The 23177-nt window shown below is 38.6% G+C and overlaps 1 pseudogene; it reads right to left on the bottom strand.

Moving 5' to 3' along the window:
- The window catches only part of LOC116071103, a 29153-nt pseudogene extending 21431 nt beyond the window's left edge, over positions 1–7722 (bottom strand).
- Positions 7723–23177: the final 15455 nt, after the last annotated feature.

Genomic DNA, 23177 nt, shown 5'->3' with positions numbered 1-23177 from the left:
AATATACAGAAAACCAGTAGCCAACATCAAACTAAATGAAGAGAAACTTGAAGCAATCCCACTAAAATTAGGAACTAAACAAGGCTGCCCAATCTCTCCCTATCTATTCAATATTGTCCTTGAAGTCCTAGGCAGAGCAATTAGACAATGAAAGGAGATCAAAGGGATACGAATAGGAAAGGAAGAAGTCAAATTATCACTATTTGCTGATGAGATGATAGTATACTTAAGTGACCCCAAAAATTCCACCACAGAGCTCCTAAACCTTATAAATAACTTCAGCAAAGTACCTGGATATACAATTAACTCAAGCAAATCAGTGGCCTTCCTCTACACAAAGGATAAACAGGCGGAGAAAGAAATTAGAGAAACAACACCCTTCACAATAGTTATAGATAATATAAAATACCTTGGTGTGACTCTAACTACGCAAGTAAAAGATCTGTTTGACAAGAATTTCAAGTCTCAGAAGAAGGAAATTGAAGATCTCAGAAGATGGAAAGATCTCCCATGGATTGGCAGGATTATTATAGTAAAAATGGCCAGCTTGCCGAAAGCATTCTACAGATTCAATGCAATCCCCATCAAAATTCCAACTCAAATCTTTACAGACTTAGAAAGAGCAATTTAAAAATTCATCTGGAATAACAAAAAACCCAGGATAGCCAAAACTATTCTCAACAATAAAGGAATCTCTGGTGGAATCACTATCCCGGACCTTAAACTGTACTACTGAGCAATCGTGATTAAAACTCCATGGTATTGGTACAGTGACAGGCAGGTAGATCAATAGAACAGAATTGAAGATGCAGAAATGAACCCACACACCTATGGTCATTTGATCTTTGACAAAGGAGCTAAAATCAAAACGTGGAAAAAAGATAGCATTTTCAACAAAAGGTGTTGGCTCAACTGGCCATTAGTATGTAAAGAATGCAAATTGATCCATTTCCATCTCCTTGTACAAAGCTCAAGTCTAAGTCTATCAAGGACCTCCACATCAAACCAGATATGCTGAAACTAATAGAAAAGAAAGTGGGGAAGAGCCTTGAGCACATAGGCACAGGGGAAATTTTCCTGAACAGAACACCAATAGCACATGCTCTAAGATCAAGAATTGACAAATGGGACCTGTAAAGTTGCAGAGCTTCTCTAAGGTAAAAGAAACTGTCAATAGGGGGCAACCAACAAATTGGGAAAAGATCTTTACCAATCCTATATCTGATAGAGGGCTAATATCCCATATATACAAAGAAATCAAGAAGTTAGACTCCAGAGAACCAAATAACCCTATTTAAAAGTGGGGTACAGAGCTAAACAAAGAATTCTCAACTGAGGAATACTAAATGGCTGAGAAGCACCTAAAGAAATATTCAACATCCTTAGTCATCTAGGAAATGCAAATCAAAACAACCCTGAGATTCCACCTCACACCAGTCAGAATGGCTAGGATAAAAAAATTCAGGTGACAGCAGATGCTAGAGAGGATGTGGAGAAAGAGGAACACTCCTTCATTGCTGGTGGAATTGCAAGCTCATACAAACACTCTGGAAATCAGTTTGGCATTTCCTCGGGAAGTTGGACATAGTGCTACCACAGGACCCAGTTATATCACTCCTGGGCATATATCCAGAAGATACTCCAAAATGTAATAAGTACACATGCTCCACTATGTTCAGAGCAGCCTTATTTATAATAGCCAGAAACTGGAAACAATCCTGATGTCCCTCAACAGAGGAATGGATATAGAAATTATGGTACATCTACACAATGGAGTACTACTCAGCTATTAAAAACAATGAATTTATGAAATTCTTAGGGTAATGGATGGGTCTGGAGAATATCATCCTGAGTGAGGTAACCCAGTCACAAAAGAACACACATGGTATGCACTCTCTGATAAGTGGATATTAGCCCAGAAGATCAGAATCCACTAAGTACAATCCACAAACCACCAGAAACTCAAGAAGAAGGAATACCAAAATGTGGATACTTCATTCCTTCTTAAAAGGGGGAACAAAATACCCATGGAAGGAATTGCAGAGACTAACTATGGAGCAGAGTCTGAAGAAAGGACAATCCAGCCTGATATAGCTGTCTCCTGAGAGTCTCTGACAGTACCCAACTAATAGAAGTAGAGGCTCACAGCCATCCATTGGACTGAGTACAAGGTCCCCAATAAAGGAGCTAGAGAAAAGACCCAAGGAGCTGAAGGGTTTGCAGCGCCTTAGGACAAACAACAATACAAACTAATGTCGTATGCCTTTCCGTCCAACGGAAATAAGTTCTTCAAAGTCCGAACCACCTTCATCAGTCTGATTCTCAGACTTTGCTGACCTCTCTTCCTTCAGCTGTTCTAACTCTTCCTGTCCCTTCTCTACTGCTTTAGAACACACTTTATTCTCCAAGCAGCTCCTAATCAGTTTCTAGATTGGTCGCACTCTACCTTTTATTATGCCTTCTTCCTAGGCGAATTCCAAATCTCTCCCTAATTCAACAAACACGGGGCAAGATTGGGAGTTCCCCATACTATCACTTTTGATTCGCCCTTAACAGGACCTTATTGCTCCAATCCTGGAGACCTTATCACCTCTTTACCGAGGACCTTCCCTTTTTTCCCACCTTACCTGGGAATTTACCAGTTGACTGCCTTGCCTGCAAGGAGTTCTGAGCCGTAAAAGATTTCCTCTGTATGTCCATTCTCTATTCCCTGTACGTCTCTCCCTGTACGAACTTCTCCATTCCTAGTCCAGGCCACCAAATGTCGGCCACCTTTCCGTCCAGCGGAAATAAGGAGGCAACAACAAGCTCTTCTCCAAGCAGTTTAGTTAGGAACCTTGTAATCTTGCTTCTTACATCTTACTTATTTCTATCTTATTTCGACCTATTTCTTACTTACTCCAAGGGCTTGTTTATCAATGCTCTCTGCTCTGGCCGGAGACCATGTGTTCAATATATATATAGGGTGGCAGCTGCGACTCCTCACAAACTAACTAGTACCCTCAGATCTCCCAGGGACTAAACCACCAACCAAAGAGTACACATGGTGGGACTAATGGCTCCAGCAGCTTGTGTTTGTAGAGGATGGCCAAATTGGTCATCAATGGGAGGAGAGGCCCTTGGCCCTGTGAAGGTTCTGTGCCCCAGTGTAGGGGAATGCCAGGGCCAGTAAACAGGAGAGGGTGGGGTGGTGAGCAGGGAAATGGAGGAGGGAACAAGGGGTTTGTTTTTGTCTTTGTTTTTTTTTTCTTTTTTTCGTAATGGAAACTGGGAAAAGAGATATCATGACATGTAAATAAAGAAAATATCTAATAAAAAATTTTAAAAAGAAATAGTTTTCAACATTAAGAATAATGTGAAATTAGTGTACAATGAGATATCGTCCCATACCTGTTAGACTGATTATCATCAAAGAAGTTAAATACTAGAAGTCTTTCTGAGGATGGAGAAAGAGACCCTTGCACATTACTGATGAGAATATAAATTAATGTAGGCATTATGGAAAATATTGTGAGGGCTCTCAACTAAATCCCTGGTGTCAGACTGTCATGGAGGATACCTATATCCCATTACTGGAGAGACAGAAACAGGGGATTCCTAGACTCATTAAAATAGTTGTAACTGGAACTCTTGCCTCAATAAAATGAAAAGCAATCAAATAAGACATCAAATGTCAATATTGGGCCTCAGCATACACACATACACAAGCATGCACTTACACACATGACAATACACTTTCACATACACATGTACATCAAACACACATACATACATACACACACATGAAAAATAAATAGAATTACCATTTGATGCATCAATTCTGTACAGGATATACATTTAAAGAACATGAACTGGGTGTATCAGATAAAGACTAAGCCACACTATTGCATTCATTGCAGCACTATTCAGAATGGCTAAAACATGGAATCCATCTAAATGTCACTCAACAGGGCAATGGAAGGGAAAATGTATTATGTACCACCATGAAAAATCCCAATATTTGTGACAAGGATAAACCTGGAAGACACTACACAAAGAGAAATAAACAAGCATAGAAACTGATACAGCACTTGAACTCATTCATCTGTAAAATATAAAATGTCATATGTGACATCTAGAAGAGCTGAACTAGAGAGTCAAGTGGTGAATACCAATTGTACCATTTCATACATAAAAATCAAAATATGCTGTACATGATAATTATGTATAATTTTAATTATCAATTGAATTTACTTTTTGACTGCATGTGGTTTGAGAGGAAAAAGTAAAAAAATAGTAATTTAATAACAAGATTCACTTCAAAGGAGCCTTTGTTTATATAGCTGAGTTCTAAAGTTATATACTAGAATCAAAGACATTTGGCAAAGAAGTCTCTAGCTTTCTAAAAATAAAAAAACTTTTCAACAAAAATCCATAAATAATCAGATCACAGCCTCTATTCTTGGAATTCTCATCACACATGACAGCTCCAGGAAATGGCACAGAAGGAAGGTATATTTTCAGGCTAGAGAATGCAAAGAGAAACAGGTCAGTGACAGCTTGTATCTGCCTCTCAACCCTGCCCCCAAGAGGCCTCCATGGTCCGAAATGGAGGAGGTATCAGACACTCCTCAGATTATGTCAGATCCTACACCAAACTGGAACAGAACCAGACAGGAGTTGGAGCAAAAGCTGCCTGTTCACCTGCCAACATTTACCCCTGTGTGAATCTGTCAAGTAAACTTGCCAACAAAATTTTTGAGAATAATTTTTAGCAATAGGATAAGAAACGTCTACATAAGGATTAAAAATGGATATATCTAGAGAGCCCTGTCCTGAGATCCAAAAGCTTAATCACGACCCACGTTCTACAGTAGTAAACAGCCTTTCCTCAGCTCTCAATCCCAGGATTAAATCACCAATCACACCACTTCCCACCTAGAAACAGCAAAGTGAAAAACAAATTCTAACATTAAAAGGAAAGAACAGCCATAACACAGATGTAGAAACTATAAGATAGCATCTTAACTTATTTAGCTTTATATTCCTCTCAACTACATGCCTTGCTAAAATAAAGGGGTAAAAACATAATTACTTACTTATTCACCTCAAAATGCAGTATCATCTTTCTATATAAGTAAAAGTCTATAAGAGGTCACTTGAGATGGTGGCCTAAGGTTGGACACATAAGGAATTTCAAATAGGAAGCCTTCATTTATGAAATGCAATAAAGCATTAAGTTAATCAAGTGTCATAAAATTTTTCTTTAACATAGCATTGGTGATCAGGGGTTTTAATCTGCAGCTTCACAGCAAGGGAAACTTGCTGACAGTTATATCCAAAACATCTTAGCAACAAAACAACCTTCAAAACTATTCCTGTCTTGGTCTTGATATACTGTCTTCCAGAAGCACGCATAGTACTAAGGATGTCCAGTTCCTCAGAAATGACATGCAACCTCTTAGTTTCAACCCAAGGCAGCTGCAGAGAAGCAGTCTTTGTACTTAGCTACAGTACCTGTCTCCTGTGTACCTCTCAACTCATCCCTGTGATTCCATGTGCTCTGCTATGCCCTTTTAGGCATGTGTTTATTCATTCATCTTTAGAGAGTGGAGACTAGGTTTGAGAATTCCTCCAAATAGCCTCTATGTTGATCTGAACCCCTAGTGTCCAGCTCAACCTCTAGACTAGAATGAAAACTCTGTGTTCCTGGTAGTCTAATTGCATTGTTAGGTCAGTATATTCTGCCCTTTTCCACTTTTTTGCTTTTGTCTTTTACTCTTATTAAGCTTAATAACATAACACCACACCTAACTTTTTAAAACTTTTATGTATACAAAAATTAAAAGTCAAAGGAAAAGGGCAGACACACAAAAAGTGTGATATCTCCAGTCTGGGCCAAATTCCTAAAAGGTTAGCCCACTAAATGGCCAAGAAAAATAAGACAAAATTGGTGCAAACTTCATTTTTGAAAGTTCTCACAGTAGGTTTATAAGCGCCCAGAGGGATGAGTTAGCCTTGGTTGTGTCTTGTTTAATTTGGCCATTTAGAGAGCTAACTCTTTTCTGACTTGGCTCTGATTGCAGATATCACACCTCTACATGTCTGGACTTGATTCTTCACTTGCCTTTTTTGGTGTACAGTAAGTGTTTCTGATTTGGTATCATGCTAAAAGAATTTGTAAGTGGTTTCTTTGCTCAATGTCTGAATGGATTGGGGTCAGGTGTATTGGTAGGTTTTCACTGTTTGAATTATTTCACACCCCTTCAGTCTGTATAATGGCCACAATCCCAGATTTCATCTTCTATGTGGGAGGTCAATATATTCTGCGACATGCATTGAAAAAAGAAAACTTACACATTGCACTTACAAAACAAACTAGAAAATATAAATGTGTTACCTTAACCATGAATTTCTAATTAGCATTTTTACTTGAGAAGCAGCAATTACCTAACCTACCAGACAGAATGTAGAAATCATTATTATCGTGAGTTTCTTCATTTATGAAATGGGTGGGCCACTGTTTATCACATAATCACTTTGTTTATGATTAAGTATGAAGAAATTAAATTGAGATAAACTCTTTATGGAAATTCACTGCATTTGCTGTTCCTCCTCACCAAAAAGAATTAAATAAAGCCTATAGAGATGAATAAAGATGATATAAATTAGAAGAGATAAGAAAGAAAACATAAGTAAAGAGTCATAAGTGAAATGAGGAAGAAGAATATGAACTATGTATCATCAACTCAGAAATTCACATGTCTCAAGTTACTACATCCATAATCATAAGTCCCTTAACATCACCAAAAACATAGTTTATAATCATTGTTCTTCACAGGGCTTTTGAGAAGATCACAGAAAGATATGGTTATAAAAAATATCCTCCAGAGTAAAAACACCAATAATTTATTTTGCTAAGAGTGGTATAAAGTATAACCCTCCTGGCTTGAGGGCTGATTCTTCCGACCCTGCCTGCCTCTCATAACCACACCTCTCTGCCCACCTCCTGCTATTTGCCACGCCTCACTCCTGGTTCCAGTTACATCGGAAGTCCTGCCTTTACAGAGACCAAAGAAGCTGCTGATTGGGCCGGCATGCTGACGAACTTGGGGGAGGGGTTTTGCCTCACCTATTTTACCTGTTGGCTTGTAACAAAGAATTCATAAAATGCAAGATGGCTGGGTGATCATACCTCTTGAATGCTGTCTAATTTTTAAGGTGCCTTCCACATGGGTAAGATTAATTATGACTAGCCAACTTTCTCCTGACTCCATATTTCCAGGAAACCCTTCCCTATGGTTACCGCTGGACGGTAACAGATGGCACCCAATGTGAGGCCCGATTGGAGTATAAAACAGAGATCTTTTATATAAATATTAAGATATAGATGGCAGATTCGTGCCAGGATGGACAGCCAAAGTGCTGGGTTAAGATGGCCAGGGTGCTAGGTACGGCCACAGTGCCGGGTTATAAAGGCTACTACTCCCGAAAACGGAAGCAGCCTTCTTCCCCTTATAGCTCCGGGTTAGAGAGTTTATGGGGGCCTCCCAGGAAGTGGAGATACTTGGGACAGAAACGGCCATGGACAGGCTTTAGTTCCCTGTGGCTATATGTTTTGTTTATGTATATCTATGTTACATGTAAGTCTGTCTTGTCTTTGAATGAATGCGATTGTTTTTGTATTGTCGATTGTCTTACATCTTTACTTCTTTGTCCTATTACACATGGCAAGATGGCCGCGGAGGCCCCGCCCTCTCAGAGCAGAGTTGCGGGGGGGGGCAAAAACTTCCCTTTGTTCCGTCCTGGCTGCTCTGACCGGAGACCCAAGCGGGAAAGTCCCTGACCAGGGACCCGAGCAGGAGTGTGCCTAGCTTGTGCAGACACTGCCCAAGGCTCTGTGGGCCAGCCATGCGCAATGCAGCAGCGGGGGAACTGCCGGCCCAGTGGCTGCACGTGCACGGCTGGTGCTGCACCCACTCTGCAGCCCTCGCTGGCAGGGCGGCAGCTAAGGGTTTCCATTGATCTGTGCCCAGAGCAGACGACTAGAGCTCAAAATAGCAGGAGGTGGACAGAGAGGTGTGGTTGAGAGGCAGGCAGGGTAATAAAGTGATATACTTTTGCATATAGTAATAGTGTGAGCATAACTATTTAGAGCTCAGAGACAGAGAAAATCTGTACAAACTAGAGAAAACTGAAAATTCACCAGTGGACTTTAAAGAATCTGTTCAATTTGAAAAAGGTCTTCTGTACAACATGTTAAAGAAAGGTCTTGGAAGATGAAGAATGTTGTCAGGCAACAAGTGCAGAAACATACAGGTAAGTGTTACTTCATGCTAAGAGGACCATTGACAATGAGAATCAGAGAAGTTACACACTGAGGAGTGTTGTTGGATACTTGATCACGCTGAGATTATGTTATTTAGTGGGGAAAATTTTTCTACTTGTGATGTGGCCCAGCCCTTAGCAAACACCTTTAAACCCTATGCCTAGAATACATACATGCCCTTAGTATACATCTTAATCCCAAACAATTGAGGGTAAAGTTAATTTGTGGAAGCACCCATGTTTAAAAATGATGTCTAATTGAGTGGCAAAGTAACAAATCAGAGATTTGACAGAATAGGATATTCCCAACTCTCACTATAAGAGAGAGGAAAGAAAAGCTACATAAGAGGGAGCAGCACAGAGAATGAAAGGAGGAGGCAACTTTACCAAGAGAGTTTTGCAGTGATGGATGAGATACCAGAGAGAACAAGTTGGATACCAGTGAAAACAGAATGAGTCAGAGAATGTGAAGAAGCCAGAAAATTATAACAGATTGCCAGAGTTATTTTGAGGCCAAACAGAGCAAATGTCAGAGGCTGAAAGAGAATCCCAGATTGGATCAGTCAGTTTTGAGAAGACTTTGAATCAGCCAGCCAGAGAACAGAAAGAACTGGGAAATATTGAGCATATTCAGCAATAAGTCTCAGATGCTGAAAACATTCTAGGCCTAGATTAGATTGTACAGAGGCTAGAAGCTTCCAGGACTAGGTCTAGTTTAGCAGACAAAGGCAGTAGTCTTCAGGGACAATTCAGTCAGGTGAATAAAAGATGCTTTAACAAAAGAGGAATAGAAATGATCCATCTTATGAACCAAATTTCTATGACCCCCATTCACATGTAACACCCACACTCATATGTTAAAGTCCTAATTCATAAATGATGATATTTGGAGATAGACTCACTGTGAAGTTATTAGAGTTGAATTATGATAATGTGAGGATATGGGTGTGGTCTGATAAGATTAGTACCCTTGTAAGAGGCAATATGTATGTGTCTAATGAACACATAGCAAGATGATGGCCACCTACAAGCCAGGAGATAAGACTTTAGAGTGAAATCAATACTACCAGTACCTTGGTCTTGGACTGCTAGTCTTCAGAGCTGTAAGGAATAAAATTCTGTTATTTAAGCCACAAGAGATAACAAAGGCAAGACCATAATATGAAAAGCCTCCAAATACAGACAGAAACATGGAGCTGAGTAGATTGTGTGAGACAAAACACAAATTAAAAATATTAAAAAAAAAAAAACCCTCTTGGTTAAATAAAATGGAGTGGCCCTGAATGCAGAAAGGGAAACTAGGAAACTGTTATTAATATAGAGTATGATAAAATAAGAGGTTAAAGCATTGAAACAAGAGAGAAGAGAAGGGTAGATAGATGTCTCTTAGTTCAATGATTGAGAATGAGAAGAAACAGTCTCACTCTTCTATTTTTAATCCTGGCTTTTTTTTCACTTTATAGAACAGATAAGAGATATCATGAGCAGCTATAATTGTTCAAAACATTGTTATAAGCATTATTTTCATCATTGTAGGCTAGACAAAATGGGTGATGAAAACTATATGGTTTGGGCTTAATTACAAGTTATATCCCTCCCTTCAATGTTTCTTAGGATCTCTCCTTTCCACCTTGCTCCCACCATCAAAAAAGCAAATAAATCATATAACACTCTCCTGTTTCTCTAATAAATATGTTTGTGAATTGCTAAGATAGCATTTGTGAATAATTGGAGCCCTATAGAAATATTGCCATACAAGCATAAACTACTATGCCCAGACACATAGTTGGAGTCATTTACTTTTAATAATTAAATGGTTTCAATCAGAAACTTCAAAAATCCTAACTCAGAATTTCATTATCAAACAATACATCCCTTATCTAAGCAGAGTTAACATCGAGATGTATAAATATCAAAATTCTCCTTAATCAAATTCTACCTAAAAATGCTATCATATTAACTCCTACACCTTTAGACTCTGTTTTATGCAAATATATTAACATATCAGAGATGTATCAAGCTGAGTTTCCCAGAACTCAGGAGGCCAAACCAAAGCAATTAGGAGTTCAAGGCTAACCTCAACTAAATAGTGAGTTAAAGATCAGCTTGAGCTAGATGAGACTGTCTCAAAACAGCTACAAAAGAATGTAAACTAGATTGTCCTTCCTTCAGTCTCTGCTCCATACTTTGTCTCTGCAACTCCTTCCATGGGTATTTTGGTCCCCTTCCTACCCATGGAAGGAGTTGCAGAGACAAAGAATGGAGCAGAGACTGAAGGAAGGACAGTCCAGAGACTGCCCCACCTGGGAATCCTTCCCATATTCGATCACCAAACCCAGACACTATTGTGGATGCCAGCAAGTGCTGGCTGACAGGAGCCTGATATAGCAATCCTCTACTATACACGTGCTGCTAGAACAATCAGACCCCTCCATGAGAGGCTCTGACAGTACCTGACTAAATACAGATGTAGAGGCTTACAGCCATCCAGTGAACTGAGTACAGGGTCCCCAGTGAAGAAGTTAGAGAAAGGACCAATGGAGTTGAAGGGTTTGCAGCCCCTTAGGACGAACAACAATATGAACTAACTAGTACTCTCAGAGTTCCCAGGGTCTCAACCACCAACCAAGGACTGTATTTGTAATTTTAACTTGAACTTTCTAGAAAAATACTTTAACTCAAAGGAACAATTCTTACATAGAGTTTTATTCAATTTCAATCCCTTCAGAAGGACAGAGGCATGGCCTTTCCTACTCCATAAAATGTCATCAGGAAACACAGCAAGTCAACTGGACACCCTACAGTGAGACCATGCTTGATCACATTGGGAACAGGAATCTTAGAGGCAAAGCTATTTATTAATCACATTTTTCTACATAAAAGCATATGGTTATAAAATCCCGGAGGAGAAAATTGAAATGATGGTTTATCACACAGTTTTCTCTCTGCATCATTTACTGAAAGGGGCAATATTACATGAGACCATTTTGAATTATATTTTGACTTCATAATTTTATTTATTCATGGTTTTCTGATTTCAATGTGTTGTGAGAGTTTAAAATAATTCTATTTCATATTCTTCTAATTGTGTTTTAAAAGATTTACAAAAACAGTTCCCACGTCTTGGCTTACCTGCCTATGCTGGGTGATGGTTCCAAGAACCTTCTGCAGGAGTCTCACCAGACTGCCCCTGCTCTCACTATCATATTCTTTAATAGCTGCTCAGCTGGAGTTTCTTAAAACTGATTTGAAAATCTTTGAAATGGCTTCTCATTGACCAAAGCACCACTACCCTATAGATCACAGTACTTCACGTTTCTAATTTTAATTTTTCTTTCTTTCTTTCTTTCTTCCTTTCTTTCTTTATTTATTTATTTATTTATTTACACTCCATATTTTATCCCCCATCCACTCTCCAACTGTTCCACATAGCATACCTCCTCCCAACCCCGATGTCTCCACATGGATGTCCCCACTCCCCACCCCACTTGACCTCTAAACTCCTTAGGGCCTCCAGTCTCTTGAGGGTTAGGTGCTTCATCTCTGAATGAACACAGACCTGGCAGTCCTCTACTGTATGTGTGTTGGGGGCCTCGTATCAGCTGGTATATGCTGCCTACTTGGTGGCCCAGTGTTTGAGAGATCTCTGGGGTCCAGATTAATTGAGACTGCTCGTACTCCTACAGGGTTGCCCTTCTCCTCAGCTTCTTTCAGCCTTCCCTAATTCAACAACAGGGGTCAGCTGCTTCTGTCCATTGGTTGGGTGCAAATATCTGCATTTGACTCTTTCAGCTACTTGTTGGGTCTTACAGAGTGTAGCCATGTTAGGTCCTTTAGAACTAAACAGAGATTTCACAACTGAGGAATCTCAAATGGCTGAGAAGCCCCTAAAGAAATGTTCTAAGTCCTTAGTGATCAGAGAAATGCAACCCTGAGATTCCACCTTACACCAATTAGAATGGCTAAGATCAAAACCTCAGGTTACAACACTTGTTGGAGAGGATGTGGAGACAGAGAAACACACCTGCATTGCTGGTGGGATTGCAAACTGGTACAACCACTCTGGAAATCAATCTGGAGGTTCCTCAGAAAATTGGAACTAGATCAACCTGAAGACCCAGCTATACCATTCTTGGGAATACACCCAAAAGATGCCCCAGCATGCCACAGGGACATGTGTTCCATTATGTTCATAGAGGCCTTATTTGTGATAGCTAGAAGCTGGAAACAACCTTCTATTCTATTCTACAACAGAAGAACGGTGTGGTTCATTTATACCATGGAATACTACTCAGCTATTAAGAATGAGGACATCCTGGGTTTTTCAGGCAAATGGATAGAACTAGAAAATATCATCTTGAGTGAGGTAACTCAGACCCAAAAGAACATGCGTGGTATGTACTCTCTAATAAGTGGATCATAGCCCCTCTAAATGTACAGAATACCCAAGATACAGTCCAAAAAGGTCAACAAGCTGAAGTGCCCAAGTGAGGATGCCTCAGTCCCACTTGGGAGGGAGAAGAAAGCAATCACAAGTGGGGAGGGAGGGACCTGGGAGGGAAAATGAATGGGGGGTGGGAATTGGGGGGAAAGAGGGGAACCTGATCTGGTATTGAGTGAGGGAAAAGGACTGAAACCCCGAGGGCCAGCAAAAAGAATGGAAACATGCCACCTCAGGAGATAGGAGGTTGTGGGGACCCTCCAGATTGCACCAGAGACTTGGGAGGTGAGACTCTCAGTACTCAAAGGGAGAAACCTTAGATGAAATGCCTGACAGTAAGGAGAGAGAACTTATAGAGTCCACCTCCATCAGGAAGACAGACAAATGACAGAGGGAGGGCCATCCCACAGTCACAACTCTGACCCATAATTGTTCCTGTCTGAAAGAATTACAAGGATGGAAATGGAGAGGAACCTAAAGAAAGAAGGTCCATCAACAGGCCTAAAGTGAGATCCAGCTCAAGGGACAGTCCCAAAGCCTGACACTATTTTTCTTTTTTTAGAAATATATGTATATCAGATATTCAGTCAGCAAAAGCCTCTACCAACCTATGTTTTTGTTTCTTTCTCCCACATTCATTATCTAACTTTTCTTTTCCTTAATTTAAGGATGCTTTGTCCTTAGGTTTTCCCCCTTAGTTTAGTACTGTTTGGTTACATTTTTGTATTTAATTAAGTTTTTGAGAGTTTCACACATGAGTACCATATTTACATCATCTCCACTCTTCTCTCTCCTCTTCAGCTCACTCACTGTCACCAAACACCCTCGAAAAATTAATCACCTCCTTTTTTAAAATTATTTTTATATACATATAAAAACACATACATATACACAACCTACTAAATCCCCTTATTGTTGCTCATATATATGTGTGCTTAGGACTGATATTGGAAACTGATTCTCCCTCTCTCAGTGGCCATTTAATTCCTTTAGTTCTTTATTCGTTGGTTGGGCCTTATAAAATTTCCTTCTATCCATGTTGTCATGTCAACTGATATTGTTTAGGCAGCCATATCATTATGGCTACAGCTTATGGATACAGCTTTCCTTTCATGGCTAGAAGACTATCTTATAACAGGAGCTCAGATTCTTTGTCTCTTGAAATCTTTCTGCCTTCTATTCTATACTATTCCCTGAGCATTAGTGTAGGAGTTGTGTTTCAGATGTCCCAATTGGACCTGGGTACCCCATAATCACTCATTCTTTGAATTTTTACCAGTTATAGGTAACTATAATAGCCTCTATCTGCAGAAAAACCCTCCCATCTTTGACTTCAATGGGAGGTGAGAACTACACTTAACTGTGGGTACAAGAAAAAATATATAGTTATGATTTGGGAAAATGGCAGGAAAACCTCCTCTAGGGACAGGTGCTATGAAAGGGAAAAGACGAAAAATGCAGAGATGGGACTTTAGAGATGGAAAGTGTGAGTAGAGAGAGGGTGACACAGAGAGAAAGAGAAAGGAAATATGAATAACACTAAGAATATTTGACAAAGCCACAGGAAAATATTTTATATACTTTTTATAAACATATATTTGTATAGATCTCTGTGTGTATGTATGTGTGTGTGGTGTGCAAATGTGTATGTGGGTATGCACAAACATCAATGCAAAGACTAGAAGACGAAATCAGGTGTCTCCTCTTTTGCTTTCTACTTATTTTGGGGACAAAAATCTCTCCACACACTAGAACTTTTCTTTTCTTGACTATTCTAGAAGCCTGTAAATCCCCCATACTCTTCCCAATTCCTTGGTTATAGATATGCAAGGACACTCAGCTTGATACATGAATGCTGATATCCAAAAACCATTCTGCAGGCTTATAGCAAATATTTTCACTGCTATGCTATCTCTCCAGACCTTATGTACCTTTTTGCTGTTTCAGACTCTATTTCTAATCTCCAACCATTAGCATATGAGCTGAATAGAGGCAAAGTTGCCTAATAAAGCTTCATCTCCAATAACAGTAGAGAAAACACTGACAAAGGCCAACTGAAGCTTCATCCACCTCATGATTTTGTCTATTTCTTTATTTCTCATCCATTGATCAAAAAGTAAAAGAAAAAATAGAGGGTTTACCTTGTGATGAGAAGAGAAAATAACATTTGTTCATAAACTTTATTAGACTAAGGGATGCACAGACAGATAGTCTAACCTTAATTTTAGGTGAGCTGGAGGATGTGATGGATAGATTTGTATTTGATCTGATCTTGTCAGCTTATAGAATTTAGTCACCAACAGTGAGGGTTAGTTTTGTCAACTTGATGCAACTAAGACTCACCTTTATAGACTCTCAGTAAAGCAGGGTCTAGATTGGATTAACTTGTGGGCATGCCTTTGAAATTTTTCCTAACTAGGTTAATTGAGGTGAAAGATACACCCAGAGTGTGGACTTTCTAATAATTATTTTTATTTTCATGAACATTCAGTTCCAGAAAAGTTTTAAAGAACATACTAGCTTGCATTGTAATTTCCTATTGATTAACACCACTAAGCCTATAACCAATTTCTCTTGGCAAAGATTGGCTTTATTCAGATCTGAGATGCAACTTTGTGACAAAGTATAAAAGCCTGTGCAAAGCTTTAGATCCAGTCCTCATAACCAAAAGCAAACAAATAAAAGAAGAAAAAAATATCATGAAACAAAATTTGGTTTATTTCAGATCTTTTCTTAACATGTGAGAGAAAGAGGAATAAAGACATAACAAAAATATTAAGTGAAGGTACTAAAGATTTCTTAAATTGTGTTCTACTGTTTCAAGAAGTTTTGTGCAATAAATTCTTATTTAATACTTTGGAGGGGAGGCTTGTTTTTATTAACATAAGTAAGCTGACTTCTTCCAAGTTTAATTCATGGGAGTATGACTAGAATAAAAATGTAGAGAACAGGTGGATTCACTCCCAGATCATCTTGGACACCCATCTTCCATCAACTTCACACATCCATAGTCCTAGGTATCAGGCATTTAACTTGAACTGATGTTATACCATCAATGCCCAGTTCTCATCCAGAATGAATCACCATGACAGGTTTCCTGATCTTTCATTTTAAAGATAGAAGAAGGACTTCTCAAATTCCATAGTAGTATGAGGCATTTCTCATTGTAAATATAGATTGTTGTAAGGAAATATATATGTATAATTTATGTATGTATAATTTTAGATATAATTAATGTATAAATGTAAATATTTATGCATATATCTCTTATGGCTCTGTCTGCTGTAAGTTTCTAATTTATACACAAGGATTATGGTGAATCGTATGTATTTATTTATGAGAATTTCAGTATAGTTAAATACACATCTTTATCATAAACATTTGCTACAGTTGCAAAATAACATTGCAGGAAATATACCATTTTTCTCTTACTATGGCCATTTTCATCATGTTCACTCACTTTTATTCCAGTGTATGAGACAGAACTCAGAACAAGTGCTCTTACACTGAAGTACAATCACAGATCTTACATTCACTTTTAAAAGCATTATTTAATTCCTACTCTGTGCCAGAGTAAGAGGTTCAGAATCAGAGTTATAGAGAAGAAAGAAGAGACTCCACTGTTAGGCAGCTGCTTACAGTCTAATGAGAGAGATAATAAAATGAATAGGAACCCATTGGGGAAAAGATAATGAACAGAAACTTTCAGAGTAGTAGGACAAATAGTTTGCCTGCCCTCTGAAAGACCCAACAAACAGCTGAAAGAGTCAGATGCAGATATTTATACCCAATTAATGGACAGAAACTGCTGACCTCTGTGGTTGAATTAGAGAAAAGCTGAAAGAAGCTGAGGAGGAGGGCAACCCTGTAGGAGGATCAGTATTCCCAATTAACCTGAACCCCAAGATCTCTCAGACACTGGACCACCAACCAGACAGTATACACCAGCTAATATGAGGCTCCCAACACATATACAGCAGAAGACTGACGGGTCTGGATTCAGTCAGAGAAGACACACCTGAACCTCAAAAGATTGGTGGCCCCAGGGAGTAGAGAGGTATGGTGGGATGAGGGGTGAGGTATGTGGACAACCTCATAAAGATGAGGTGGGGGGGGAGTGTTAAGGGATGTACAACTATCAGAGGATGGACTGGGAGGGGAAATAAAATCTGGAGTGTTAAAAAAAGATTAAATAAAATTTAAAAAATATATATTTCAAGGATGATGTAAGAAAACAAGATTTCTAATCAACTGTAGTTCACAGGAGGACAAAAGCACTTAATTAAAAAAGAAAAACAGAGTAAAATGCTGGAAAACAATTTTCCAAGCAAATGGTACCAGGAAAAAAGCTAGAGAAGCCACTCTAATATTGAATAAAATCGACTTTCAACCAAAAGTTATCAAACAAGATAAGGAAGGAAACATCATACTCATCAAAGGAAAAATCTAACAAGAACTCTCAATTCAAAACATTTGTGCTCCAAATGCAAGGGCATCCGCATTCATAAAAGAAACTTTACTAAAGCGCAAAGCACACATTGCATCTCACACAATAATAGTGGGAGACTTCAACACTCCACTCTCATCAATGGACAGATCATGGAAACAAAAACTAAACAGAGACACAGTGAAACTAACAGAAGTTATGAACCAAATGGATTTGACATATATCTATAGAACATTTCATCCTAAAACAAAAGAATATACCTTCTTCTCAACATCTCATGGTGCCTTCTCCAAAATTGACCATATAATTGGTCACAAAAGAGGCCTCAACAGATACAAGAAGATTCAAATAATCCAAGGCATCCTATCAGATCACCATGGACTAAAGTTGGTCTTCAATAACAACAAAAGCAGTGAAATGCCCACATATGTATGGAAGTTGAACAATAATCTACTCAGTGATAACTTGTTCAAGGAAGAAATAAAGAAAGAAATGAAAGACATTTTAGAATTTAATGAAAATGAAGGCACAACATGCCCAAACTTGTGGAACACAATGAAAGCAGTGCTAAGAGGAAAACTCATAGCTCTGAGTGCCTCCAAAAAAGAAACTGGAGAAAATATACACTAGCACCTTGACAGCACACCTGAAAGCTCTAGAACAAACAAAAACAAATACACCCAAGAAAAGTGATGACAGGAAATAATCAAATTCAGGGCTTTAATCAACCAAGTAGAAAAAAAAAAAGAGAGAGAGAACTATACAAGAATCAACAAAACTGGTAGTTGGTTCTTTGAGGAAATCAACAAGATAGATAAACCCTTAGCCAAACTAACCAGAGGGCACAGAGAGAATACCCAAATTAACAAAATCAGAAATGAAAAGGGAGATATAACAACAGAAACTGAGGAAATTCAAAAAATCATCTGATCCTACTACAAAACCATATTCTCAGTAAAACTGAAAAATATGGATGAAATTAAAAATTTTCTAGACAGATACCAGGTACCAAAATTAAATAGAATCAGATAAACCATCTAAACAGTCCCATAACCCCTAAAGAAATAGCAGCAGTCATTAAAATTCTCCCAAACAAAACAAAAACAAAAACAAAAACAAAAAGCCAGGCTGGGCAGTGGTAGAACACGCCTTTAATCCCAGCACTTGGGAGGCAGAGGCAGACGGATTTCTGAGTTCAAAGCCAGCCTGGTCTTCAGAGTGAATTCCAGAACAGCCAAGACTATACAGAAAAACCGTCTCAAAAAAAAAAAAAAAAAAAAAAAAAAAAAGGAAAAAGGAAAAAAAAAGCCCAGGACCAGATGGTTTTAGTGCAGAATTCTATAAAACCTTCAAAGACCTAATACCAATCCTCTTCAAATTATTCCACAAAATAGAAACAGAAGGACCACTACCCAATTCTATGAAGCCACAATTACGCTTTTACAAAGACCCAACAAAGAAAGAGAACTTCAGGCCATTTTCCCTCATTAATATCTAAGTAAAATACTAAGAAAAATTCTCGAAAACCAAATCCAAGAACACATCAAAACAATCATCCATCATGATCAAGTAGGCTTCATCCCAGGGATGCAGGAATGGTTCAATATACAGAAATCCATCAACATATTTGCTACATAAACATACTTAAAGAAAAAAACCCACATGATCATCTCATTATATGCTGAGAAGAAACACTGGATAAAATAGAATACCCCTTCATGGTAAAAGTTTTGAAAAGATCAGGAATTCAAGGCCCACACCCAAACATAGTAAAAGTAATATACAGCAACCTAGTAGTCAACATCAAACTAAATGGAGAGAAACTTGAAGCAATCCCACTAAAATCAAGGACTAGACAAGGCTGCCCACTCTCTCCCTATCTATTCAATATAGTACTTGAAGTTTTAGTTAGAGCAATTAGACAATAAAAGGAGGTCAAGGGGATAAAAACTGGATAGGAAGAAGTCAAAATATCACTATTTACAGATGATATGATAGTATACCCAAAAAATTCCACCAGAGAACTTACAGTTAATAAAAAAAAAACTTTATCAAAGCGTCTGGATATAAAATTAACTCAAATCATTAACCTTCTATATTCAAAGGATAAATGGACTGAGAAAGAAATTAGGGAAACAACACCCTTCACAAAAGTCACAAACAATATAAAATATCTTGGTATGACTCTAACCAAACAAATGAAAGATCTGTATGACAAGAACTTCAAGTCTCTGAAGAAGACCTCAGAAGATGGAAAGATCTCCCATGCTCATGGATTGGCAGAATTCATATAGTGAAAATGACCATCTTGCTGAAAGCAATCTACAGATTCAATGTAATTCCCATCAAAATTCCAACTCAATTCTTCAGAGTTAGAAAGATCAATTCTCAAATTCATTTGGAATAAAAAAAAAACAGGATATCAAAAACTATTCTTAATAATAAAAGAACTTCTGAGGGAATCACCATCCCTGACCTCAAGCTGTACTACAGAGCAATAGTGATAAAAACTGCATGGTATTGATAGAGTGACAGGCAGGTAGATCAATGGAATAGAATTGAAAACCCAGAAATGAACCCACACACCTTTGGTCACTTGATCTTTAACAAAGAAGCTAAATCCCTCCAGTGGAAAAAAAAGACAGCATTTTTATCAAATGGTACTGGTTCTACTGGCAGTCAACATGTATAAAAATGCAAATTGATTCATTCTTATCTCCTTGTACAAAGCTCAAGTCCAATTTGATCAAGGACCTCTACAGAAAAACAGATACACTGAATCTAATAGAAGAGAAAGTGGGGGAAAGCCTCGAACAATGAGCACAGGGGAAATTTTCCTTATGCTCTAATTGACAAATGGGACCTCATAAAATTGCAAAGCTTCTGTAAGGCAAAGGACACTGTCAATAGGACAAGATGGCAATCCACAGACTGGGAAAAGATCTTTACCAAATCCATATCCAATAAAGGACTAATATTCAATATATACTTCCCCGATCTGCAAAGCATTCAGCAGGGACCTAGGGCAGGGGAGAGAGACTGAGGCAGGACAAGAGGCACAAAGAATGAGAGCAATACAAGTGTCTGATCAAGCTCTGAAATCTTTACTTTAGGGATGGCAGTATAAGCATAAACAAGAGGAAGATTTAAGGATGGGGGAAGAGCCCAAGGGGCTTTCCGAAGGCCAGGTGGCAATCTTCAGTCTCTGGAACCAGCGGTCACAGTGTCCTCCATGCCCACAAATATTCTTACTGTTAGACTACACATGTTCTCTCTCAGGGCTGTATGTGTAAGCTAGTAAATTTCCACAAGGCCATAGTTAAGGTCATGGCTCCCGACAATGTAGAAAGAACTCAAGAAGTAATATTCCAAAGAACTAAATAACTCTATTAAAAACTGGGAAAAAGAGCTAAACAGAGAATTTTCAATTGAGGAAACTCAAATGGCCAAAAAGTACCTAAAGAAATGTTCAACATCTTTAGTGATCAGAGATATGCAAATCAAAACAACCCTGAGATTCCACCTTACATCAGTCAGAATGGCTAAGATCAAAAACTCAGGTGACAGCAGAGGGAAGGCAATAGGGGTTTGGGGTTATTTGTTTGTTTGTTTGTTTGTTTGTTTTTTGGAGGGGAAGCCAGGAAAGGGGATAACATTTGAAAAGTAAATTTTAAAAAAATCTAATAATAATAATAAAAAAAGAGTGTGGACAGATTAAAACCTTACCAGCTTTCCATACAGGCACTCTCCACTGCTTTCCACTGGTTTTGCACTTTTTTTGTTTATTTCTTTAAAACTATGCCTTTCAAATGGGTCCAAATTAAAACTAGGGATTGTCTTCAGAAATTGATGATCAGCCTAAAATAAATGGTAATCTCATCAAAAGCAATTTATAAAAGCAGACCTGGGAGGCTGTTTAGTTGTTATCACTGTAAGATTCTTTTGTCTGCCTCTGTTATTTTGGGGTGGGGTTATCCAAAAAGTAATGAAGAGCGAAAATGTGAGCACTGCCACCAAACCTGAAAGATGTGCTAATCAATAGCATTGATCATTCATATATTAACTGAAAAGTGATCTGGGGGATGAGAGTTGGGGAAATCCTGGTGAGTACCAGAAATTCCCTGCATAAAACATTTTTTTGAAAAGAAGGCGTATTTTATTGCAGTATAAAAGGGCAGAGTCCAGCAGCTTTCCAGGGACAGGACCACAAGTGTCTACCCTGCCCTGAATGGTGGCTGGACCCAACATAGATGGGTAGGCTCCCTAACAGTTGGCCCACATGCCCAGAGATGAGCAGGAAGAATCATGTCCAGTCATGCTAAGAGTGAGTCACTTTTACCTTCACAAGTACAACAGCCACCACAGTATCCCACAGGAGCAGTAGGAGAGTCTGGAAGCAGCTCCTGTCCGCCCACTCTAACTACACCCACTTCCTAGGGGGCCAGATCCAGGCACCCAGCAGTTACAGAAACAGTGGTGGCTGACTTCAAATTTCAGCAACAAAATTAGGAACTCGATGTTACATTGTCTTTCTGTAGGTTAAAAGAAAAACAAACAACCCCGAACCCTTAACATTTTGATTCTGAACCTTGGTAAGAGGCAGCCTGATTTCCCACATGAAATTCTCCCCAGAGCCATCTTAGTAGCTCTGGCATTTCCAATCACCCCTGCCTGGCCTCTGCCATGAAACATCACAACCCTAGCCGTCTACCACAAGAGCTGGTTCCAGCCTCTACTTAGGGAACTGCCTCTGCAGTTCCAGCCTCCTCCCTCCCTCTCTTCCCTCCTTCCCTCCCCAGCCAGAGCCTTGGCCTAAGTAAGGCTCATCCCTCCATAGCCGTGATCCTGCTTCATAGGTGAGATATCAGGTCTGTTTTATAACCATTAAATATGTTCAAGAAAAGCCTAGAAACATCCTAGAAGTTATTGATCTAAAAGCTGGTATCTTTTTTGGGTCAAATTATCATATATTTCTTAGTAAAACTAAGTATGAGGTTGAGATGCTGCACAGATTATGTCAGATTAAAGAAGCTATTTTGATTCAGAGAATAGCTTTTAAAAAGGTTTAGAGGTAGGAAAGGTGGCTAAGAGGTTAAAAGCACTGGTTATTCTTGCAGAAGGCCTGGATCATATTCCCAGCACACACATGACAGCACACAGCATGTGTAAACACTCAGGTTCAGGGATACCACACCTTCTTCTGGACTACAGGCATGCATTTGATGCACATAAATTCATGCACGCCAAATACCCATACACATAAAAAGATTTGAAATGTAAAAAACATAATTTTAAAAAGTAAAATGAAGTAAGAAAAATAAAAATAAGTGTCATGGAAGTGAAATATATGTGACACAAAAACAGGAAATATATTTGAGGATAAGAGGGGAACCAGAAAGAAGGTAGTGAGAAAGATGCCTGAAAAATAAGAATACAGTATCTGATACATGAATAAAAATGTCACAATCACAATATAACTCTTTACTTTGGATGGTAACTTAAAAGTTAATAAAAGTTAAAACCTTGTGAGAAAAATAATTTTCATAATGTGTCCCCAGTGACTGAAATTATTACTCCACTCTGAGAAAAGAGCATGGCTCAAAACTCATTATCAAGTGGCATTTCCACAAGTAGCCAGGGAATATGTAGTTTCCTATCAGACATTACATTCAGAGTCTGGGTAGGTTTCTTTCCTGAATCAGAGCCTAAGAAACTACTTCATTTCCTCATTTCTTCCCAGCACAAGCTTCAACAGCAGCCATAAGTTGTAGACAAAGTACTTAATTCCCCATGCTATAAAATTTAGTTTTAAAAGCAACTTGTAAAATCAGCAGCTTGCTTCAGTTTCTTCCTGACAACCAGTAATGGCCAACAACTCTAATTCTTAGGGACAGACAGGGAAATTATCATAGCCAAGAATAATTTTTTTTTAACTAGAATAAATCATTTGGAGTACAATTCTGACTCCATTTCTTCTCCCTC

The sequence above is a fragment of the Mastomys coucha genome, unplaced genomic scaffold (genome assembly GCF_008632895.1).
Source record: "Mastomys coucha isolate ucsf_1 unplaced genomic scaffold, UCSF_Mcou_1 pScaffold22, whole genome shotgun sequence".
Classification (NCBI taxonomy): Eukaryota; Metazoa; Chordata; class Mammalia; order Rodentia; family Muridae; genus Mastomys; species Mastomys coucha.
Note: the sequence above shows the minus strand (reverse complement) of the source record. Positions and strands in the feature narration are given on the sequence as shown.